Here is a 20,584-nt window from a genome sequence, read left to right on the forward strand (position 1 = left end):
AAAGATATGAAGAATGCCTATCTAATTAAAATATATCTCTATATATCTAAAAAATCTAATTAACATGACTACAAGCTTAACTATTAGCGATGATTATCCATTAACAACCTATATTTCCTAATTTACATTACATTTTAAATGAACCACACAATCACAATACCTTAATCAATATCAAAAATATATATACATATAACAATATTGACCTTAAAATCCATACCAATGCAAATTATTCATATCTATATCACCCCCCCCCCTTTTTGTTTTTGTTTTTCAAGACAGGGTTTCTCGGTAGCTTTGGAGCCTGTCCTGGAAGTAGCTCTTGTAAACCAGGTTGTCCTCAAACTCACAGAGATCCTCCTGCCTCTGCCTCCCGAGTGCTGGGATTAAAGGCATGCGCCACCACTGCCCAGTCTTTGCCTTTCTTTACTGAAAAGGCAGAAATACCCCAAACAGTCAAGCCCTCTGTGGCCACAGGAGGACAGGACATGGTTGGTAATGAGATAGAATTCCCTACTCTGCCCTGAGCAGAACACACAGGAAGCAAGAACATGACTGACTGCGGCTCTGCTTAAACAGCAGGAGAGCACCACCAGGACAGAGCCATCAGCCCCCATGCTGCACGTATTCCAGACCACAGCTATCTCTGTGACCTACTCTTCTCACATACCTCCAAGCATTTTACTCCTCAGGGCTAGAGACAGCTCAGTTGTTAAGGCCCTTCCTGTTCTTGTAGAGGCCCTGGGTTCAGTTCCCAGCACCCACATAGTAACTCACAACCATCCATAACTCCACTTTCAAGGGATCCAACACCTTCTTCTGACCTCAGCAGGCACTAGTAATGCACGTGATACAGACATACATGTGAGCAAAACACTCATACACATAAAATAAATAATTCTAAAGATATTTAAATAAAGTTTTAACCCACAGAATTTTTTGTTTATTATTATTATTATTTACTTTTTTTTTTTTTTTTGAGATGGGGTTTCTCTGTGTAGCCCTGGTTGTCTAGGGACTTTCTCTGTAGACCAGGCTGGGCTCAAACTCTAAGATCCGTCTGCCTCTGTTTCCTGAGTGCTGGGTTAAAAGTATTCACCACCAAGGGCAGCTTAAGCCTTAGAAATTTAATTAAACTCCAAACCTGCCAACAGTTTACCTGCAAAACTTTTCCCCACAACATAATAATATGAATTTACCATTTCATTTATGATCAGGTGTTTTGGTCATTGTCTGTGTAGTCAGTATAGCCCTTAAGAAGTGCATGGGCATGGTGGGACATGACTGTCACTTCAGCACTTGGGAGGCAGAGGCAGGAGGATAAAAACTTCAGGGTCAACCTCAGCTACACAGCAAGTTCCAAGTCTGGGATACACACCAAAAAAAAAAAAAAGAGAGAGAGAGAAACTAAAGTTAAAAGGTGGCTTGTCAGTTCGGTGTACCCTTCACATATTTGTGTACACAAACACAAACACACACACAAACACACGCACATATATGTGTGTATGTAAACACACACACACCACACACACAAAAACACACCATTTATTTATTTATTTATTTACCTATTTATTTAGTGGGTATGAGTGTTTTGCTTGCATGTATGCCTGCCTCCAGACCCCCTAAAGCTGGAGGTGTGGATGGCTGTGAACTTCCGTCTCTCCTGCCTCCTATAATGGCAATTAGTATAGCCTTTGCCCTCCAAAAGGAAAATGGCTACTAATTAAGCCAACCTTCCACTCTCAACACTTAGAACTGAGGGGGGATGGAGAGTTCACTCAGCAGTTAAGAGTGCTTGTTCTTCTTGCAGAGGGCCCAGGTTCGACTCCCAACACCTGCAAGGCAGCTCATAGCCATCAGTACTCCAGTCCAGGGGACCTGATGTTCTCTTCGGGCCCCCATGGGCACCGGACACAAACATCGTGCACAGATACACATGCAGGCAAGACACTCATACACACACACAAAAATAACAAAATAAATATATAAAAAATAATTAGGCCGGGAGGTGGTGGCGCACGGCTTTAATCCCAGCACTCGGGAGGCAGAGGCAGGCAGATCTCTGTGAGTTCGAGGCCAGCCTGGTCTACAAGACCTGGTTCCAGGACAGGAACCAAAAACTACGGAGAAACCCTGTCTCAAAAAATCCAAAATAATAATAATAATAATTATTATTATTATATTATAATAATAATAATTAGAACTGGGTGCTGTAGGAAGTCTTACAGCCTGTTACCAGCCCACTGGGCGTGGCCTCTTATACTATATATGCTGATGTAGAGCTTGCATCCACTCTCTGTTCTGGCTGCTGGATTTGGTTTCTGTTCTCTGTTCAAGCAGAGGATTGTGATTTGTGAGTCTACCCCTAAATAAATAACCATCTATTTCTCAATTCTGAGCTAGTGTGGGATTTCTTTTAAGCATCCTTCTTCAACTGGGAGGTTCTTTTGTACAATCAGAGCTAATAGAGAAGAGGCCAGACAAAGTGAAGATGTACAGGGACCAGCAGTCACAGTGTACTGGAATGTTTAATCCTGGACATCTACGTCAAGGTGTCTGGTACCCCAAATATCTAAGGTATCTTCTATTCCTGTTTATGTGTGATCCTTATAGCTTGGATAGTGGTGTACACCTTTAATTCCAGCACTAGGGAGGCAGAGGCAGGTATATCTCTGTGAGTTCGAGAGCAGCCTGGTCTACATAGTGAGTTCTAGAACAGCTAGAGCTGCATAGTGAAACCCTGTCTCAAAAACAAAACAAAAACAAAAAACCCACCAAAATTAAAATAATAATAAAAAACCATGGGACCCTTGTAAATGTCCCATAGACCAGTTTTTCATGTTCTAAGAACTTGGTGGTATGGCTAACATTCCTGCGGCACGCATGAACACATATTGCACACGTTACCTGTGGTGACAAGTGAGACAGATTCTTTCACCCCCAAAGCGCTAAGTCAACCATATCACACAGACCTAGTCATAGGCATGTCCAAATTATGCTCAGCCACTCTCCATATGGTCAGAGGCAGGTCAGATTTAATAGGTAACTCTTCATACCCAAGACAAGCACACAGTTAAGCCAGCCCAGCTGACGCAGAACAGCAGCAGTTTGATTTGATCACTGTTTCGATATACTTCATTCTTTCCTGCCAACACGTCAGGCACTATGTTGGGTGCTGCAATCACAGACACAGATAAGCTCCACAGACAAATGAGGCTAAGTATCAGTGAAGAAGACTCAGATGCACCATATAAAACCCAAAACAACGGGGCCAGTGAGGCGGCTCAGCTGCCAAAGTCTCCTCCTCTCAAGCTTGATGACCTGAGTTCAGTCCCTGGGATCCACATAGTAAAAGGACAGAAACAACTCCTCAAAGTTGTCCCTGACTTCTAATGGGTACAGTGGTTTGACAAACTATAATTTAAAAAAAAAAGGACAAAGAAATTACAGAAAATCTTGCGTCTCTATTAAACACGGTTCTTGTAACATAAATGGTGGATTCTCTTTGGCATTCGGTTTTTCTGACAAATCTCCTCTATCCTCATACAGTTTATAGATTAGGATGAGGTTTGCATCGGCATACTATTTAACCAAGCGAAGACACAAGGACGGAATTAAATCATAGCTCCTCTGCGCCTTGATCCCTGGTATGTGGAATGGCCTAACTAGGTGGTCAAGATCTTAACGACTGAGTTCAGTGTAACCATTGTTTAACGCAGCGCACACCTGACAGGATTTTAATGTGATACAATGTTTTAGACTGAAGCTCTAAATCCCTCCATGACTTCTTTTCTTCATTTGTTTTCTTTTGTTTGAGACAGTGTCTCAATACCTAACACAGATTGGCCTGAGGGGCACTACAGATATCCAAAGCTGGCCTCAAACTCCAGGCCCTTCTGCTTTAGCCTTCCAACTGCTGGGTTTGCAGGTGTGTCTTAAATGATTATCAACAGAAGTTAACAAATGAAAAAAAAATGTTTAAAAGAAAAGAAGTAAGCACATGTTTAAAATAAGAAGAATGGGAGGAGGCCTCCAGTAAAGAGAAAGGAAGATATAGAAAACAAGTCTTGACTCATCACGGGGCTGAAAGGATGGACGGTTCAGTGGCTTGGAGCACTTGCTATTCTTGCATAGGACCTGCGTTTATTTTCTAGTACCCGCACGGTAGCTCACAACCGCCTGCAACTTCTGTTCTAGAGACTCTCTACTGACCTCCAAGGGTACCAGGCACACATGCATGAATGCATGCAGGCCCAAACATACACGCAATGCATGTAGGCAGAAACTCATTCACCTAAAATAAAAACTAAATGTCTTAAAAAAATACATGACTCACCAGTGTTTGGGTCCAGATTTATCATAGGTTCGTGTTTACCACGGATGGAGTCATAACTGCTTAAAATAAAATTTGAGCACTCCCATGTGCCTACTCTAATGTTCAGTCTGATGTCCTGACACTACTCATTCTGAGAGCTCTGTTGGGCTCCCTGATAGGGTGGGCAGATGTGAGTCAAATGCCAGCAACTCTTGGGGTGGGAGTTTATTTCAATGGTACAGCGTGTGCACAAAGTCCTCGGTTCAGCTGGCGCAGTAACCCTCATACTGGAGAACCTGGGGCAGGAGGATCACCACAAGTTCTAGGCCAGTCAGGCTGCACAGTGTGTTCCGGGACAGCCTTGGGTACAGAGTGCAATCCCAACAGAAAGAGAGAGAGAGAGAGAGAGAGAGAGAGAGAGAGAGAGAGAGAGAGAGAAGACAGCATTGGGTTCCCCAGCACCAAAACAATAAAAACCTTGACTCATTTCACGGCACTGAGTTATGTGGTAAAGCTGCAGAGCGTAAACGAAGGTGTGAAACCACTTTCTCCTGTGTATGTCGGGGTGCAGGCAGATGGAGAAACAATATGCCGCCAGACATTGTAGCACACCCGTGTGACTCCAGCTATGGCTCAGGCTGAGGAAGGATTCCAAGTTCAAGGCCTGCCTGGTCAACTTTGGGAGAGCTTGTCTTCAAAAACAAGCTGACAAAGCATGGGCATGATTCTCACGTACGGAATCGTAGCACTACGAAGGCCAGTGTGGGAAGATCGCTGAGAGTTTGGGACTAGCCTGGGCTACCTAGTGATTCAAGTCTAGCCTGGACTTTAAGTAAGACTTTAAGACAAAATAAGGCCAGGGAGGTACTTGCCTAGCATATGCAAGGCACACACACACACACACACACACACACACAAATTTTTAAAGTAAACTTTTAGATCAGGTTTTAAATTGTGATGAAACTGCATTTGTTTGCGTTAGCGTGAAACCAGGACTAGAGATTGGGCCTAGGACTGTGCACATTCTGGGCAAATACTCTTTGAGCTACGTCCCTAGTCATGGTTTGGCTTTTGATTTTGACTCAGTGTTTCACAAAGTTGTACAGGCTGGGCCTGAACTCCTGTAGTTCAGGCAAGCTTTGGACTGCAATCCTCCTGTCTCATGTGCCTGCTTTTTTTGGTGCTGTAGGCCTACGACACTGTAATCCTCCTGTCTCATGCGCCCCCCTTTGGGGGCTGTAGGCCTATGACGCTGGGTCTGGGTGAAACTGCACCACGGGTTTTGTTTTATCGAGGAATAATATCATTCTGTAGCCCAGGCTGGCTCAGACAGGCATTCATCACTATACTTGTCCTAAAACTGCTGTCAATTGCAACAAATGCCCTTAAGGGCATGTCTGTTCAAGGAAGCAGCACCTGTTCCAGGATTGAAGGCTCTAAGGTGGCACTGTCTAACAGAAACAGGGACACAAGCAATTTGGGTTTCCTAATAGCCACAGTTTTACAAAGTAAAAGAAAAATAGAAACAAATGAAATGTCATTTCAGCATGTAACGAATATAACATTTATCAAGACTTCTTTGCTATTGTTGAGACAATGTCTCAGGATGTAGCCCCGACTGGTCTCAAGTTTCCAGCCTTCCTTTGCTTCAGCCTCCAGGGTCCCACAGCTGCAGATCACTCGTCACACCCAGCTGCTTGACATTTAAAAAAAGAAAAAGATTTATTTATTTTCACTTTCTATGCATTGGTATTTTGCGAGGGCATCAGATCCCCTGGTGGTGGTAGAGTTACCGACAGTTTGTAAGCTGCCATGTGGGTGCTAGGAAGTGAACCCAGGTCCTCTGGAAGAACCGCCAGTGCTCTTAACCGCTGAGCCATCTCTCCAACCCCACTTCTTGCCTTTTATTTTTTTCCTTTTTCATGCTGATTTCTTGAAATTTAGTCTATTTTATACTTACATCTTAATTTCGATCAACACAGTTCAGTGCTCCAAGCCAGAGTGCTGGTCAATAACAGAGCATATTTTTCTATCAGAGTGGGCAGGAAGCCTTAAGAGCTAAGAGAGTAAACTGGATGGGGTGGCTTTAATCCCAGCACTCAGGAGGCAGAGGCAGGTGAATCTCTGTGAGTTCGAGGCCAGCCTGATCAACAAGAGCTAGTTCCAGGACAGGCTCCAAAGCTACCGAGAAACCCTGTCTTGAAAAACCAACCAACCAACCAAACAAACAAACAAAAAAGAGGTTAGGCTAGTAAGTCCAAATGCTAATTGAGATTTCATTGTCTGCTTTTCACACCACCCTATTTTTAACGTTCCTAGGTAAAGCTTAAATGAACTACTCCTAACTCTAAGCTTGTTATTTTTGAAGGCAGAAGTTATTTGTGCCAAGATCTCACTTAGCCCAGCCTGGCCTTGAACTCCTGATCTTCCTGCCTCTGCCTCCAAACTGCTGAAACAATAGGTGTGCACCACTATGGTCAGCTTAAAATGTTCAAGAATGTTATTTTTCCGCAGGGGGGGGGAGTGGCGCACGCCTGCCTTTAATCCCAGCACTTGGGAGGCAGAGGCAGGCGGATCTCTGTGAGTTCGAAACCAGCCTGGTCTACAAGAGCTAGTTCCAGGACAGGCTCCAAAACCACAGAGAAACCCTGTCTCGAAAAACAAAACAAAACAAAAAAACAAGAACATTATTTTTCTTTGTACATATGTGTAGCTCAATATATGAGTCCAATAGATGATGGAGCTCTGAGTAACACTATTAAGTCATATGGAAACGAAAGTGCCCTTACGGGAGTGAGTTCCAGAGGAACGCTGGAAAACTACCCACACTCCATATCCTTTATGCACTTAGAAAGATGAAGTAGCACAGGCTGGCTCCTGTCTCAGCCTCCTTAGTGCTAGGATTATAGGCATGTCACCATGCCCAGTGGCCTCTTTCCTTCTTTTTGGAGCACTTCCTATTGAGAACATGTTTAGGGGTGCAACAACTACCTTGGGATAATGACAAAAGATTCTTTAATGCAGTGCAGATAAAAGAAGGGCATTTTTCTTATCAGAGATGTAAATTTATGAAGCCAACCGTGCAGACTCGGGACAAAGGGAGGCAAGGATAGAGTTCCCTATCAGAAGGAAGAGTAGGTCAGCAGGTCCTCAATGGGCTTTGCCTATATAGTATCAACCCCAACCTGCCCTTCTTTCTGCCAGTTCCATCTCTAACTGAAGGCTTTTTCCTCCATCATTATTATTTCTTCTTCTTCTTCTTCTTCTTCTTCTTCTTCTTCTTCTTCTTCTTCTTCTTCTTCTTCTTCTTCTTCCTCCTCCTCCTCCTCCTTCTCTCCTCCTCCTCCTCCTCCTTCTCTTCCTCCTCCTCTCCTCTTCCTCTTCCTTCTTTTTTAAGACAGAGTCTCTCTGTGTACTTCTAACTGTCCTGGAACTCGACATGTAGACCAGACTGGCCTCAAACTCACAGAGCTCTTCCTGCCTCTGCCTCTGGGGTGCTGAGATTAAAGGCGTGTGACACCACACCCAGGCCACATCATTTCTTCTTAAGGTATAACAAGAGTGTTGGATTTCCCTGCCCAACCCCCAGGACTTAACATGTAGAGTTTTTAAAGTGACAGCAAAGACTTAAAAAAATATATATATTCCCCACCCCACCCCCACCAGAAATGTCAAAACCATATATTCACTCAGTATGCAGACACAAATGCTGGCAGAGTTTCAGAACTTTACAGCATCATGATAATTATAGCAAACATACTGTACTGGCTGCTTGTGGGTGTCGACCTGACACAAGCTAGTGCCAGTTAAGGAAATGCCCCCATGAGATTCAGCTGTAAGGCATTTTCTCAATGAGTGGTCAACAGGGGAGGGCTCAGCCTGTGGTGGGTGGTGCCATCTCTGGGCTGGCAGTCCTAGGTTCTATAAGGAAGCAGGCTGAGCAAGCCAGGGGAAGTGAGTAAGTAAACAGCACCCCTCCATGGCCTCTGCATCAGCCCTTGCCTCCAGGTTCCAGCCCTGCTTGAGTTCCTGTTCTGACTTCCTCCAATGTTTGAGTATGATCTGGAAGTGTAAGCCAAATAAACCATTTCCTCCTCAACTTGCTTTTTGGTCATGGCGTTTCTTTGAAGCAATAGAAAACCTAACTAAGAAACATACCCAGAAAGTGGGCTGAAGAAATAGCACTGTGAACTTTCTCTGTTCCTGACCATGAAAACTTGAAGTACATTTTCTGAGTTAAAATGAGTGACCAGTACTCTGGTTCGTTTCCTTTTCTTTTGTTTTTTTTCCGAGACAAGGTTTCTCTGTACAACAGTCCTAGCTCTTGTAGACTAGGCTGGCCTTGAACTCACAGAGATCTGCCTGCCTCTGCCCCCAGAGTGCGGAGATTAAAGGCGTGCACCACTACCAGCTGACTTTTGCTTCCTTTTCTTTGGCTTTTCTCTTTCTTTCTTTCTTCCTTTCTTTTTTTTCTTTTTCTTTTCTTTCTTTCCTTCCTTCCCTTTCTCTCTTTCTAGATTTATTTCTTATGTACACAGTGTTCTGCCTTTGTGTATACCTACAGGCCAGAAGAGGGCACAATATCTCATTACAGGTGGTAGTGATCCACCATGTGGTTGCTGGGAATTGAAATCAGAATAATCAGTGCTCTAACTGCTAAGCCATCTCTCCAACCTTTTTTTTTTTTTTTTCAAGACAGAGTTTCTCTGTGTAGTCCTGGCTGTCCTGAAACTTGCTCTGTAAATTAGGCTGGCCTCAAACACAGAGATACCCCTGCCTCTGCCTCCCGAGTGCTGGGATTAAAGGCCTTCGCCACCACTCATAAGAAGGACATTTTGTTTGACCTCTTACCAGTCCTACACTAATTTTTATCACACGTAGGTAAGTTAGAAACTCAAAGGACTCATTTCTTTTTTAAATTCAAATATCTTACATTTAGTGTACAAATGTGCAGACACTACACGTAGAGGCTAGGACGATCTTCAGGAGTAGGCTGTCTTCTCCTATTGTGTTCATTCAGGGAGCCAACTCAGGTCATCAGGCCTTGGTGAAAAATGCCTTTACCCGAAGAACCATCTTGCCAGTCCAGGACTCATATTTCTAGCCACCTTTTAGTTGTTTTTGTATTTTATGTTGTTGACTGTTAAGGTTTTTTTTGGACCGACAAATCTCTCTGCCAACACAATAATCCAAATTAGACCAAATCAGACAGAATTAGAAGATGCCTAGCTCTAATGCATGCCAGCACTCCCAGTGGCCCCCCAGGTCACCCCCTCCAACCCCCCTCCCCCCGATAAAACATGAAGATCGGAAAAGGAGAACCAGAATGACCCTGGAAAACCCTGGACCATGTGTTCATTCTCTAGGGGTCAGTTTAAATAGCCTGTGGGAGTGGTCTTGACCCTCTCTGGGGAGGGGTCACCATTGGTGAGCTTTCTTGGAGGTGGAGTCTGGACTGTGGCCACTCCCAGAGGAGGGGGCTTGGAACTTTCCACCAATCACTTACCATTGCTATTTTTTTTGTTGTTGTTTGTTTGTTTGAGATAATGTTTTGTTGTGCTCCTTAGTCTGGTCGAACATCTGAACCTCCTCCTCAGCCTCAGGTACTGGCATTGCAGGTGTACTACCATGCCAGGCTTTATCTAGCCTTTTCTTTAAAAAAGAAAAAGAAGGAAAGAAAGAGGTGGGAGGGGGGAGAAGGAAGGAAGAGAAAGAAAAGATTTTTAGTTTATGTGTGTTTCCCTGCATGCATTTATATGCATCACATGTAGTGCCCACAGAAGCCAGCCAGAGAAGGCACTGGATCCCCTGGAGCTGGAATTACAAGAGGTTGTGAGTTGTCATGTGGGCACTAGGGACCTGACTCCAGTCTTCTCAAGAGCAGCAAGTGCTCTTAACCACTGAGCCATCTCTCCCACCCTGAATGTATTAACTCTTCATCTAAGAGAATTTCCATTAGAGACATATCATAACGTTTAAAACAGTCTTTCAGGGTGGCTATGGCGGTGCACTTCTGTAGTCCCAGAACTCGGGACAATGAGGCCGGAAGGTTCCCAGTTTGAAGCCATCCTGGATTACACAGCAAGACCCTCGTTCAAAAAACATAAACAAAAAACCCAAAAGACAAAGTAAAACCAAAAAAAAAAAAAAAAAGGTTACCATTACAATCTGTTCTTTTATGATAGCTGTCAGTCTTGACAAAGTAAGCCCTCTTTTTGAGTTAGTCTAATCATAAATGTGAACAAGGAATTTATACATCTTTTCTGTAATTTTTTTTCCTTTTTGAAGAAATGTCAGTTTAACATAGGCTTGGAAAACTGGTTATTACCGTACCTCAAGTAAAGCTATTGTTTCTGTCCTGTATCTGTTATTTATTTAATATAGAAGGCTATAAGCCACCATGTGGTTGTTTGGAATTGAACTCGGGACCTCTGGAAGAACAAGCAGTGCTCCTAACCTCTGAGCCAGCCCCTGCATCTGTTTTTAAGACAGGGTCTTATGTGGCCCAAGCTGGCCTGGAACTCAAGTGTGTAAATGGGTATAACCTTGAACTTCTGACCCTGCTTCTACAGCTGGGAATGTGCCACCAGGCCCCATTTCATTCAGTTCTGCACGAATCCTATGGTTTCTGTGCAAGGAGTCTACCAACTGAACTACAAACCCACCTATATTACCCTCCCCCTTTTGCCATATACCACCATATTCAGATGGTACAAATTGTTTAAAATACTATTATTAATCTATCATGTTGAACATAAAGAAAACCCGAAGGCTAGCTTTTGAGATGGTGGCTTCTCCTGTGACTGAATTTGGGGAGCATGCAAAGCCTTGAAAACCTGGCCCTGTGTGTTCACATGTATACATTTTCCTCTTCTTACCCAAATCTCACTTTTGTAGTAGGAAATGTTACAAATCGAAAGTCTTCAAATTCACCAGTCAAAAAATAACTAGGGTCTAGTAAAATTGTCAAAAAATCAATTGATTTTAACGCTAGAAAAATATCCACACTAAGCCGACTTACCACTTATATTTATTTATGGCTTTTGGGCATCCTAGAATGTATCAATAGAATATTCTTTCACAGAACTTTAAAAATTTAGTCACTTTGCCCTCACTTGCAAATGGATAATCATACCTAAAATAATCTAAATCAAGAGTGCTTATCGGATTGTATAAGCATTGTCTGAATCCACTTGAAGCGAACTTTGAAAGGATATTCAAACTCAAACTAGGCTTCTGCTTCTAGTGTCAGCTCTTTCTAGTTTCAAAATTTGCATGGCTGCCTTTCTGAGTTTGCTTCAAGAATCAGTCTTAACAGCCTAGGCAGTTTGGATGCTCACCTTACTAGACCTGGATGGAGGTGGGTGGTCCTTGGACTTCCCACAGAGCAGAGAACCCTGATTGCTCTTTGGGCTGACAAGGAAGAGGGACTTGATTGGGGGAGGGGGAGGGAAAAGGGAGGCGGCGGTGGGGAAGAGACAGAAATCTTTAATAAATAAATAAGTTAAAAAAAAAAAGAATCAGTCTTAACCCATGCAGGAATTGCTCGAACTCGGAGGCCTCAGGTTCGGACTTATTTGCATCTTTGCCACTGCAAAGTCCATCCTTTTAACGAGGTGTGAGCGCGGCCGGCCGGCGTTCGCGCTCCAGCGCCGCCGCTCACTTTAGTGATAGTGGAGTGCCCAGCATCTGGGTCCTCTGCGCTCGTGCCTCTGACACGACACCGACTTCTGGGCGTTGTTGTTTTCATTTCAATTCTCCGAGCTTTCAAACGCACACAGCGCCGTCCTCCACCTCCGCTCCTCGCCCCCTCAGCCCGGGACAAGTAGGCGCGGTCTTCCCGTTCAGAGAGAGATCCACGTCATCCGCGCAGGCGCAGGCACCAGCCGGCGGGAAGGGGCTTGCGCTCGGCCCGCGGTAAACAAGCACTGCGCCTGCGTCCTGGGCCAAGGTTTTTTTTTTTTTTTTTTTTTGTCTTTTGTTTTGCATAGTAAAAAAAAAAAAGGCGGGGGTGGGGCGGAGGACGCCGAGCGAACCCGCGTCTCCTAGGACGACGAACTAGCTGGCTTTTCCTGCTTTATCTGTTTCTGCGCTACCATGGAATCCAGAATCTGACACAACTGTCGGCCGGAGCCACCGCACTGAGGCTGAAAGGAAGAAAAGACATCTTTTTTTTTTCCCTAAGAGGTGGTGGGAGGTCCCCACAACGCCACATTAAAAACCTCCCTAGCTCCGGTCTTTCCCCAGACAACGCGAGAACCTGTGCCAGGACGTGACTTCACACACCCCGCCCCCTCCCCGAGACTCCCTGCGCATGCGTGCGGCCTTTTGGCGCGCAAACGGGTTTCAAAACTTCCTGCTTGGTCACAGGTGGCCAAATCCGGGCCTCTGTGGCGTGTTCGTCAGCGTTCAAGCCCAGAGCATCCCGATTTTAGGGATTTTTCGTTCGAAATTCCACTCGACTGTAGCTCGTCCCCTCTTTCCTGTTCGTAGACGGGTCATGAGTTCTTGAGAGGTTCCAGCGAATCAAATAGCCAGAGCGGGAGTGGGCGAGCCCATCACGGTTTTACAATAAAATGTTACGTTTTAGTTGTAGAGAGTGATATCTCTGTGAGCAGCATAAATAAATAAGTCTGAGGGGCGAAAGTTATTTTTTTTTTCCTTGAAGACCTTGAGAGGCTGTGAAAGTGGACGGAGGGATGAAGATGGGACATTTTAAAGATGGAAGAGGTAAACGAAGACAGGACCACATGCTTGAAATGAGACTAGAAGGAACCTCTAGAGGAAGCTTAGCCTATAGTGTCTGTGCGTATTTATAAACAAGGCAGACATGCCGTTTGGTCTATGGCAGCCAATAGTGGCATGGGAGTGCATGACTGAGTGAGACAGAAACATTTCTAACAGGGTTATGAGCAAGAGCTGGGGTTGGCCCGGGGTCGAACAGGTAATAATCTGGAGCATGGCATGTTGGCAGTGTGGGGCGTCTCTGACCTGGCCTCTTTTCTCTCCCAGGGCACGTGGAACACCTGCGCAAACTGGATTTTTGCCCTACAACGTCACAAAGGTACCTTCCAAGGCCTGAAGAATCCCCTGGCATCTCCCATCAGCCTCACCCTTCAGCCAGAATGAAATTTAGCTTACAAGTTATTCAGATACGTCACTTGCTCATCCCAAGATTACATATTCCTAGTCTGTAGCCTCTCAGTTCTATAGGTCTTGGAATCCACCTTAATACAGTCAGGATTCAGCCATTCCTTATTACCCCCCCCCCCCCCCCCCCCCCCCCCCCCCCCCCCCCCCCCCCCAGCTATTGCTTCCAGGTCTTTGCAGGGATTCCATGATGCTCTAGTCCCCTCTGTAATAAGGTGTGCTATTTGCATGGAAGCTGTGTTCACCTTCCTGGAAACAATCTCTAGGTTACTTGTGACATGTAAGTAGCTCCTGCTCTGTATTGTGTAGGGAGGAACGGCAAGAAAAGCATTCAGGACAGCTGCAAATTTTTCTTCTCAGGATTTTTTTTTTTTTTGTCTGCTTTTTGACTGAATTTGAGGATGTGAAACCCGTGGATGTGTGTGTGTGTGGGGGGGGGGTCTGACTTTCTCCCTCTGTATGGAAGAGTTATCTCCCTGAATTCATCATGACTGGCCTCAATGGGCTCAAAATCTAGGCCCAGGCAGTCCTCTTCAGCTTCCCTAGTAACTGACACCGCAGGTGTGTGCTGGGTATGGTTCCGAATGCATTTTTAATCCTTTGTGTGCTCTACAGAGTAAATGTCAGAAGACTGATGGGGCCCCTCGTAAGGCCCAGCAGAAGAGTAGCCAGCCGATAGATGAGCAATATTCCTTCATTTGTAAGACAGCAGAAATGGAATGCTTTGGGATTAAAGCTGGCAATGATGGAGAAAGATGTAGTTAGAGGCAAATGCTTGAAAACCAGATAAATAGTCATACACTTAGAGTCTTAGCTACCCAAGGAGGCTAAGAGTGGAGGACTGTTCGAACCTAGTTGGGAAACAGCCTGGTAGGTGGATGGAAGAGGAAGGGAAGAGGGAAAAAAGGGCCAGATATGGTAGACCCTACCAGGAAGTTCTCCCAAGGGCACTGTATTTTGGCAGACTGTATTCTGTTCTGTAGGCTCTATGTGCTGAATTCCCAGGAAAATGCAGGAGAAATTTATGGATATTATAGAAGAGGATTTCTGAGTTGGAGCCTAGATACTTGGTTAGTGAATGGGATCAGTCACCATTTTTTTTGTATATTATATAATATACAAACTGTTTAAGGTACTAGGGAGATGGCTCAGTGGTTTAGAGCACTGACTGCTCTTCCAGAGGACCTGGGTCAATTTCCAGCCCCTATATGGCAACTCACAATTGTCTGTAACTCCAATTCCACGGGATCTGATACGTTCACACCAATGCACATAAAATAAAGGTTTTTTTTTGTAAGTATTACAATAAAAAGAATAAGATTAAGAGTATCTTTTTTTTTAAATTACTTTATTGCCTGTGTAAGTGTTTTGCCCGCATTATATGTTTGTGCGCCATTGTGTTCCTTGTGCCCTTGGAAGAGCAGCAGTGCTCTTTACTACCGAGACATTTCTCCATCTCTCCAAACTTCTTAAAGAATTAGTGTAATGACAAACGCGCTACTATTGGAAAGACTGTGATTTAACAGCATAGAACTTAGCGTCTCGGATATGGAGTTTCTTTTCTGGACAACATTCATGCTTGCAACCTACCCACTGAATTGGTACGGAATGGAGCGTAAGTCTCTCTGTACTGGACAGCCTTGAGACAGGCTCTTTATCTTGCTTGCACATATCTGGGGAGCTTTGAAAGATTCTGATGCCTGGCTTTACTCTAGATCAAGTAAATCAGAATGTCTGGGAGTGGTGCTCCCAGATAGCAGTATTTTTTCTTTTTTAAAGATTTTTAGATTGATTTAGTGTGCGTGTGCACATGTGTATGTGTGCTCATGTGCAGAGGCCACAGAACAACTTGCAGGAGTTGGCTCTTTCCCAATATCATATATGTAGTCAGAGCTTTCCAACTCAGGTCATCAGGTTGGCCAGCAAACTTGTACCTCCTGGGCCATTTCAGTGGCTCGACATCAGTGTCTTTTAATTTATCTTCATGATTGTTGTGTAAGTGTTTGTATATGATGTATGTGGATGCTTTTGCCGCAGCGTTCCTGAGAGGACAACTCTATGGAGTCCGTTCTGTTCTGTGGGTTCCAGAAATGGAATTCAGCAGGTTAGGTTTGCTGTGTGGGGCAGCAAGTGCTTTTACCTGCTGAGCCATCTCTTTAGCCCATCAGTATTTTTTTCTTTTTCTTTTTTTTTTTTTTTTTGAAGGATTCTTGTGCCAAGTGCTGGGATTAAAGGTGTGCATGTGCACTATTATTGCCAGGCACCATTGGTATTTTTCTTGTGTGCACTACCATGCCCAGACTCCACTGGTATTTTTTTTTTTAAAGCTCTGGTTTTTTGTTTGTTTGCTTGTTTTTAATTAAGGTTGAGAACCACTGCTTAAAGCTAAAGCGTTCCCTCTAGAAAATGAAAAAACTAAGATCCACGTCTTAAGACCTTCTGATCTGCATAGTTATACATTTGAAGATTTTCTGGAGGGAGAGAGGCAAGAGCAGAGGCCCAGTCATTAGACGTAGGGTTGGGCACAGCGAGCTAGATTGTGGAGGGAAGGCACTGAAATAAGCACGCTAACTGGGGAGCAGTTAGTGTTGTCATTACCATGGATGCCAGGAACATACTGAATTTGCTGTATGGAAGACTTTGAACCTCCCAGACTGGCCCTTTGATGTAGCACAGGCAACACAAAAGATGTCTTGGTTTCCTTGCCACCTGGAGCTGTTGTGCTCCATTGATCAGGGGAGGCGTGATTAAAGTGTGTTTGCGCCCGCCCGGGTGGTCTTCTGAGAGGGCAGGTGGGAATGCTTCCTTAGCAGGCATCGATAATGAAGCCTTTCCATAAGCCTATCAGAGGGATAAAGTGGATCTGACCACACCAAAGGTTTTGTTGTTACTGACAGATGAGAAGAGAGAGGTTTAAGTCTATCTTTATAGCCTTTCTCAGTGAAAACAAAACTACTTGGGGATGGGAAATGTCTGGGAGAGAGATTTCTCCTCTTTTTGGGTTCTTCTGAGTCATCTCCGCAGCCCTGGACATGATCATTGATTAGGGCCCGTGTTTTACAGAATCAGGCAGACATACTATGAAAGATAGTCCTTGTGCGACAGGCAGGCGTATAGGAGAGGTTTGTGTCTGGCTCACACAGTTCTTTTTTAAACTTTAATTGCTTTATTATTGATGAGTGTGATGTGCCCGTGGGCTTGGGTGTGGGGGTCAGGGGACAGCTTCTCTCACCTTTGTGTAGGTCCAGAGCTCAAACCCAGGCTGTCAGCTCCTACTGCACGTTCCTCACTGAGCCGTCTCACCCCCCTCAGGTGCTTTTTATGAGTTTGAGTGAGCCAAAGACAAGTAATGCGTGAGGTTCGTGACTAATTTTTCCATCTGCTGGAGATCACCAGTGCTTTTGCATAGGGGGCAAAATAAGAAAAAAGATAGGTCCAACTGGAAAAAAAAAAGCTGCAGTTAGGAGCTTTGGGTTTATAGCCTAGGGGTAGAACACATGCTTAGTAATCATTGAGCCCTTCATTCGACCATCCTGACCATCCGCTCAAAACCTGATGCCTCCTGCGCCTCCCAGTTAGCAAAAGACTGGTAGTTTTGTTTTCTTCCTTTTAGATGTGAAAAAAAAAATCTATTGGCCCTTGTTCAGAGTTTTCATGCTAAACCAATGTGAAGTTCTGGTCCTTCATATAAGGGTGTCCAGGATGTTAGAAATAGGATTCTAATGAGAGTAGCTTCCTTAGGTGCAATAGACTTCTCTTTGTAATGAATTATTTTTTTCTCTACACAAAGTATTTGGGGACTGGCGCTATGAAGATTGGGGTTAAGTTGTGCCTGCCATTATTGGAGTTGCAGCTTCCTATACCAAATGAAGTGTCGGTCATCTGCAAGTGTGGCAGCTAATGACCAGATCTGAACAAAAGACTTGCTCAAGCCCCCGCTGACCCAGCTGATATTAGAGAACTTTAGTCTGTTATAATCTAAAAATCCTAAAAAGTATAGACAGCCTCAGGGACTCTTAGCACTCTGGGGACTAGGGAAGGTTCAGAGGGAGGTTGCTAAAGTGATACAGGGAAAAGACAAAGGCAAGCTTTAGTGTATCTCATTCTAGCAAGAGCATTGGTAAATGGCTAAGCTCTGTTGGGGTTAGGAGGTCGAGTCCAGAGACCGCAGAGGCACAGTCATTAGACCTATAAAGTAGCTATAGACCAGATTCTGCAGAAGGGAGTAGTAGATTGGGATGGAAAAATAGGATTTGGGTGAAGAGAAGCAGACCGAAGGTTACACAAACCTCAGGAGGGGTTAGGGTGATGTAGCTCAATTGGTAGAGTGTGTGACTAGCACACGTACATACATTTAGTCCCCATAATTAGTGATGCACAGTGGCTTTCCAGGATGTACAGTGAGTCCTCAAGGCTAGCCTGGGCTACATGAGGCCTGTCTCAAAAACTAAATCAAAACAAAGACAATATTTCAATTAGTAGTGTCTTTTAAGTAAATATGTCCATGAAAAGTAATGGGTTTTAATTAGGGATAAAAGGATCAACAAATACAAGATTTTTTTTTCAATTTATTTTTATTTTTTGAGACAGGGTTTCTCTGTTTCTCTGTAGCTTTGGAACCTGTCCTGGAACTTATTCTATAGATCAGGCTGGCCTTGAACTCACAGAGATACCCCTGCCTCTGCCTCCCGAGTGCTGGGATTAAAGGAGTGTACCACCACCGCTCAGCTTACAAGATTTTTTTTTGTTTTATTGTTTTATTTTTAAAGTGTTGATACTGCAACACGATTGCTCTTTTATTTTTTTTATTTTATTTTGTTCTTAGATTTATTTATTTTATTATGTATACAGTGTTCTGCCCGTATGTATCCCTGCAGGCCAGATGAGGGTACCAGATCTCATTACGGATGGTTGTGAGCCACCATGTGGTTGCTGGGAATTGAACTCAGGATCTCTGGAAGAACAGTCAGTGCTCTTAATTGCTGAGCCATTTCTCCAGCCCCTTACAAGATGTTTTTAAAGGACCAGTGGAAACTAAAAATTAATTTGCTTTAGGATAATACCCACATTCACGTTTGTTTAATATGCCAGAACATAAAAATAGTGAACACCTAGCTGGCTTTAAAAGTTTTTAATTCTGGGGGCGCTGGAGAGATGACTCGGCAGTTAAGAGCTATGGAGGACCTCGGTTGGATTGCCAGCACCCACACCGTGGTCACAACTGTCTGTAACTCAAGTTCCAGAGGATCCGACACCTTCAGGTCTCCTTGGGTACTAGGTGTGCATATGGTACACAGACACATGCAGGCGTAATACTTGTAAAATAAATTTTAAGAAAATTTAATCCCAAACATTGGGATTAAAGGTGTGTGCCAGTACTCTCTAGCCTCTAGTGGCTTAGTTTTACATTCTGATCGTCAGGCAAGCTTTATTTATTAAAATACAAATAAAATAGCACAAGAGGTGGTGTTTCCGACTCTTTCCTGCGCCGGGGACCCTTTTCCTCCTACTGGTTGCCTCCTCCAGCCTCGATATGAGGGTTTGTGTCCAGTCTCATTGCGTCTTGTTATGCCATTCAGTTGATGCTGCTGAGAAGCCTGTTCTTTTCTGAAGGGAAACAGGAGCAGTGGATTGGGGGAAATGAGAGGTGTAGAGGGAGGGGAAGCTGTGGTTGGTCAGGATGTACTATATGAAAGAAGAATTTAAAAAACCCAAAACAGTAGTTTGAGAAACTAGTCTGGTTTTGGAGTGGACAGACAGAAACTGTCAAACCTAAACCATGGAGGCAGAAGACAGAGAACTTAAAACAGACAAATATTTTAATGAATTTCCCAGGACCAGTTGGATAGTGGTTTTCTTTCCCTTAACGTTTGAAGCAATTGGGAAGATTCTTTTTATTTTAAAATTGATTGTATTTACTGTGTGTGTATCTTTGTGTGCACATACATACCAGGGTGCGTGTGTGGATGTAGTCATTTCTCTCCTACCACAGGGGTTGTGAGGCTTGAACTCAGGCAGTTGGGCTTGGTGGCAAGGACCTTTACAAACCATCCTGCTTCTGTCTGTTAAAAGGATTAGTTACTCAGTTGTTCGAGCCATTCACTTATTTTGGTTGGAAGTTTGAGGTAACAGTAGGCGAGAATAGTGTTTTGTTTTGTTTTTAATGATAAAGCCTTTGTACGTAGCCCAGGCTGACCTTGAACATAAGATCTTTCTGCTTCACAAGTGCTGAGATAATAGACCCAAACCATCACTGATGGTGGGTTTTGTTCATTTGTTTTGAGACAGAATCTTGTTATGTAGCCCAGGCTGACCTTGAACTTGTCTTCCTGCTGACCAAATGCTGGTATAGGTTGGTAGTGCCACTCCCAGTTTAGTTGTTCTTGGTGCTACACATCTAGAGCCTAGCTCGGTGGCACATGACTGTAATTCCAGCAATTTAGAAGGCTGAGACAGGAGGATGATAAGTTTGAGGACAACCTAACCTAAACAATATCCAGCTTATGAGAGAATTTCCTAGATGTGGCAAATGTTAAAATTAAGAGCTGATTTTCTAACTCTTATAGTTGAGTATAAGGGCATCTACTTGTAAACCCAGCACTGGGAGACAAGGGCAGAAGGACCATGAGTTGGAGGCTAGCCAGAACTATATAGCAAGAGTATTCTGAGTCTTATATAAAAAAGAATTAGCATAGCCTTTTCATAAAAGAAAAGTAGAAAATACAGGGCGAGGGAGATGACTTGGTCAGTAAAAGGGCTTGAAAACCCAGTGGCTCTCTAGCACCCACGTTAAAAACTGGAGTGGCTGACTGGCCAACCTAACCAAATCAGTGAGTTCCAGGTTTGATGAGAAACAGACCCTGTCTCAGAAAATAATGAGGAGAGATTCAATGTCAACTTCTGGTCCTCACACAGATGTGTATGTGTGCACCTGTATACACACACACACAGAGAGAGAGAGAGAGAGAGAGAGAGAGAGAGAGAGAGAGAGAGAGAGAGAGAGAGAGAACTTTATCTTTAGCTGTGGATATTGAGCCAGGAAGGAGCTGTCTCTCTCTCTCTCTCTCTCTCTCTCTCTCTCTCTCTCTCTCTCTCTCTCTCTCTCTCTCTTTTGTTTTTTGA

At 44.0% G+C, this 20,584-nt stretch overlaps 1 protein-coding gene across 2 annotated transcripts in view; it reads left to right on the plus strand.

Moving 5' to 3' along the window:
- Nucleotides 1-11,666: 11,666 nt before the first annotated feature.
- Nucleotides 11,667-20,584, plus strand: part of Gpr19 (G protein-coupled receptor 19) — a 30,294-nt gene continuing 21,376 nt past the window's right edge. Inside the window, exons 1-2 of one of the 2 annotated variants that reach the window (XM_050123263.1) lie at nt 11,667-13,042; nt 13,325-13,376. The gene's annotated coding sequence lies outside the window, so the exon portion shown is untranslated. The remainder of the gene's footprint in view (nt 13,043-13,324; nt 13,377-20,584) is intronic. The other variant, XM_050123262.1, reaches the window with a different exon arrangement.

This window comes from Alexandromys fortis, unplaced genomic scaffold, assembly GCF_014885135.2.
Source record: "Alexandromys fortis isolate MF-2015 unplaced genomic scaffold, M_Fortis_MF-2015_v1.1 scaffold_223, whole genome shotgun sequence".
NCBI classification, from domain to species: Eukaryota; Metazoa; Chordata; class Mammalia; order Rodentia; family Cricetidae; genus Alexandromys; species Alexandromys fortis.